The sequence below is a fragment of the Octopus bimaculoides genome, chromosome 17 (assembly GCF_001194135.2).
Source record: "Octopus bimaculoides isolate UCB-OBI-ISO-001 chromosome 17, ASM119413v2, whole genome shotgun sequence".
In the NCBI taxonomy this organism is placed as follows: Eukaryota; Metazoa; Mollusca; class Cephalopoda; order Octopoda; family Octopodidae; genus Octopus; species Octopus bimaculoides.
In genome coordinates, this window is record NC_068997.1 from 12,239,859 (window position 1) to 12,244,858 (window position 5,000).

The following is a 5,000-nucleotide window of genomic DNA, read 5'->3' on the forward strand; positions in this document are numbered from 1 at the left end:
GTGTGTGTGTGTGTGTGTGTGTGCATGTATGTATATTGAGAGAGGAGGGGTTCTGCGTATGTTAAACAAGCAAAATTGGTATATAAAAACATCCAAATGACTGCAAATATCAAAAAATACGCAGAGCATTTAATCACTGTTAAAAGGAGACAGTCCCACCACCCCAGACTACTGCATTGGATTGGAACACTAGTTTCATGAAGTAAATGAGGCCTAATACTTCATCTCTTTAAAATATCTAGTTTAATGAAGCATGTCAACAGAATATTTAATGATTTGTAGAAATATCGGCTTACATAGTTAACCTACTCGGCTAATGAGTCTGTGAGTTAATAAAAACTCACGAAAAGACATACATATATATATATACACACATGCACACACATACTCACACATATTTATTATATATGTGTGTGTGTATTCATGCGTAAAATGTAGTAGATATATGAGATATATAATTTACATATTGTGTGTGCATGTGTATAGATAGATAGATAGATAGATAGATAGATAGATAGATGGATAGATAGATAGATAGATAGATAGATAGATAGATAGATAGATAGATAGATAGATAGATTAAAATATAGCCATATGTGTATGTGAAATATTGCGTATGTCGCTTCGTTAATATGCCAAATATCTAAAAACAGATTAAGTGGAAAGGTTCCTTACCATTATCTGCAATTTATGTCCAATTAACTAATACTTGCGTCTTACACATTCTTCCACATCCTTACACATTCTGTGCATCTTTTGTATGTGTTTTATTACTTGGTTTCATATTTGTTAAGCAATCAGACTCATTAGCTAAAAAGGTTAACTATGTAAGCTAATATATATTACCATAAATCATTATACGTACAAAACATACAAACTCACACGCATACATACATACAAACATACATACATACATACGTACGTACGTACGTACGTACGTACGTACATAAACTCTGTTACATATTTATGATGTGAGCTAATATTGCGATACTAAATATTGTAAGTTATAGCTAATTATTTGTGGAGTATTTTGTGTTATTATGACGAAGATTAGATCGGTCGGAACGTGTTGCGTTCAATACACATATGTGTAAACCTTACATTAAAACTACATATGAATGTTCTTTTAATCGTATTGTTGAGTTATCTGGGATCATATTTTGGCGGAATACTGCGTTGCGCACGGCATGTAATCCCTCATAACTTTTATATTTATTTGAAATTTTCAGAAAATTTTTTGGAATTTTTGTTCTACACACGATAATAATACGACTAAGCAAGAAAATTGGGTTTTTCATTTTCCGAAATTTAAAGAAATTTCTTTCTTCAATTTTGCGAACTTTTTTTAAAATACGAACAGTCCGAATTTTTGGCTTAAATCCTAGCAATAGACCATTATGGGTTGAAAGATATTGAGAAACACCAATACGTGAGAATGACAAAGGGGGCGGTATGAAGTGGTTGTGATATGTGCTAAAAATCACAGCTAAATACCCCCTAAATCACACGAAAAATTTTGGTTTTGGTCTTGGTTTTTACATAGTCGTATGATTTCCCATGTGTAGAACACAGATTTGCAAAACATTATGAAGGATTATCTGACGCGCATAAAGCAGAATTGCGCCTGTTCTTTTCTTTTTTTTTTCTAACTAAAAGTTCATTAAATCCCAAACTATATACATAGATGTATATAATATAATATAATATTATTGTGGTACGTTGATTCTTGTTTATTCTTTATGTATCTTGACCATACGTGTACTGATGAACAAAAGAATACAGGTTACTTCACAGTTTTTCTGTATTTGATTGAGAAACCAGTGGTCTACCGTTGAGTTAAATGTTTTTAAGAGATAAATTTTGAAAGCTGCATTCTCTCGCTTTCAGTAAATATGTTGCTTATTTTTTTGGTAGTTTTTGACTTATTTAGTCCCTCGAAGCGTGAGGCATTAATACACAGTTAATACCCTTTATATATAAAAGTATATATATATATATATATATATATATATGTATGTATGTATATATATGCGCGCGCTTCCCTTTGGTTGCTTCTGAGTATTTTCTAGTCCTCTTATTATTTTGTAATACTTTTCCGTTAGCAAGTAACCTCGCTTCCTTTGCGCGTGGGACGGATATATTCTAACTACACCATCTTTGACATTGTAGCTTCCTGGAGTTTCCGTCTCAACTTTCACTCTACTATGTTGAAGTTGTTACTTGTAACTGAAATCGTTAATATATTTCTATATATTAATACCTATCATCTTTTGCCTAGCATTTAATTAAGTTTTAATATTAATCTGACTCATATGTAACACTCCTTTATAATTTTCCAATTCATCTTTTACTGGTTTCGCCTACTCTTACGTATCTCTATAGTTGTTTCTCATTTAATTTTCAGATTTCTATGTCAAATTCAATATTCCCAGTTCCAGTTAATTTTCTTATTTAATAACCAATCATACTTTTATGTCTTGGATAAATTTATGAATAACTTAATAGATTTCCATTTGTCTATCAACCCTTGTAAATATCTTCTTATCATCTATATAGAGGATATGGCTTATAGTTTGTCCGTAGCATCAGGACCCAATGATGATTTTGCTTAAAAGATTTGATAATGGAGTCTAAGTGAAGCAAAGGTGTAAGGGAATAATAAGACTCATTGAAAGATTCTTCTTGTTAAAATTATAAGACCAATCTTAACCCACTCGGACGTGGACTCCTTTGTCTAAGTTTATCCTCCACCTAGGCTCCTGGGCAAAAGAGTAAATAGTCGCATATACAGCAAAAGAGTAACAATTTCAGGTAAATTAATGGACAGGATCGACTGCATCTTATTTTTTTTTTCTATGCGTCCTGTCTATTTCCGCTCTGCCGAGGAGACGAAGGCTGCGACATTTAACCTATTCCCGTATACATCGTTTTGTGGGGCAACGGTTGCCCTTTTTTATTTCTCTTTATTTCGTGCATGGTTTGCACGATCTGCTATGTAGCCTTTTAATCATGTTTTTGAGTCCTCACATATTGTATCTGTAGTCGCCTCCGATGCATTTTCGTTCTTTTGTTGGAGATTACGTTTTTACGAATGTAGCATGCTCTGTTTCGATATTCTCATTAATTTGCAGCTGGTCATTTTTTGCACATATTCAACCTTTTGATATATTTCCAATATGTATCCTATCTATAAGTTTGTCTGTTGCAACTCATAAAATCATTGTATTGTCAACTGCAAATATTCATACATGTGCTAGCATATTTGCTGTAATATTCTCTTACTTCTTTGTACATTTTCCTCCGAAGATCGTATATCTCTTTTAAAATATATGGTTTTGACAATACTATAAATGCAGTACTATAATGTAGTTTTCACTAATCCAACATTTTCTCTCATTTTGCTGTTATTTTGCACACTTAGATTCCGACAAAGCTCTATGTCCAGGGTCAAATTTTGAGGTGAAACCACGTGTGTGCTTGCAGCTGTTGTCGCATCTCTTCCAGTCTTACAATCACTAGGCTGGAATTTTTGCATCGATGTAATTTCCCAGGTGATTGGCTGTTCTCTTCTATGGAAAAGAGAAGATTGTCTTGCCAGTTTAAAATTTCTTTTTTCATTAGCGAGAGAAATAAGAGTGTATTCGTTAATATGCATAAATTTTCTGTCTCTTTTAAATATTCTTTTAACAATAGAGTCATTAGTATCGCCATGTAATTATTTCAGTTATGTAGGCTATCATTTGTAAGACGAAATTAGGGTCTATCAAACGTTAAATTAATTAATACTATAGAAAGGGTGGGACATGCAGAGGGGGCATATAATGGAAGTAAGTCTTGACGATACTCACACGCACACATACACACACACATCTACCCATTAATATATATATGTATAAGTGTGTCTGTATATATATATATATATATATATATATATATATATATATATGTGCGTGTGTGTGTGTATACATGTGTATATGTTTATGAATATATATGCATGTATACAGCTATATATAAACAACTCTGTGTATATATGGACATATATACTATTATATATATTACATATATATGTCCATATATGTAATATATGTATAAATATATGTACACGTATGGATATATGTGTGTGTGTCTGTATATACAAGTACATATGTATATATATGTATGTATGCATGTATGTGTGGTAGATATAAACTGTATGAAAGCTACCCTCTGTGTGTGTGTGTGTGTGTGTGTGTGTGTGTGTGTGTGTGTGTGTGTGTGTGTGTGTGTGTGTGTGTGTGTGTGTGTGTGTGTGTGTGTGTTGATGACTGCTGTTATTTTGCTTACATCCACGTAAGCTAGCAGTACGACTCAAGAGGCCGATAGAGTAAGTACCAGACATGAAATTGGGCGCCCTGGGTATTAGAAGAGAGGTTTTCCAGAGTAATAGCCTTTCTCCTTTGCTTTTTGTTCTCTACATGATACTCCCGACCTTGGTACTTAGGAACATAAACCTTGGGTACCAATTAAAGGGAAAATCTCAAACAACCAACCACCTCCTCTTCATGGATGATTTGAAACTGTATGGCAAAGATGAGACACAAGTGAGTTCCTTGGTAAGATGAGACACAAGTGAGTTCCCGGGTGAACATGGTTCAGTTTTAATTGCTATTAGAATGGAATTTGGACTCAAGAAGTGCGGAATAATCTACCTAAAAAAAGGCAAGGAACAATTCCTAGCAGGGATAGAATTGCCGAAAAGAGACTTAATTAAACAAATTGAAACGAAATGGTACAAATACGTTGATGTACTGGAGTTCAACGAGATAATGGAAAGGGAAATGAAAGAGCAACTGAAGATGGAGTATTTCCAAAGACTGGGATTGGTGTCGCGCTCAAAATTGACAGGATGTAATAAAATCCAAGCAGTTAATTCTGGGCGATAGCATCACTTCGGCATGGAGCGGGAATTATAAAATGGCAAAAGAGAGAAGTGATGAAAATGGATACCCCAAGACCAGAAA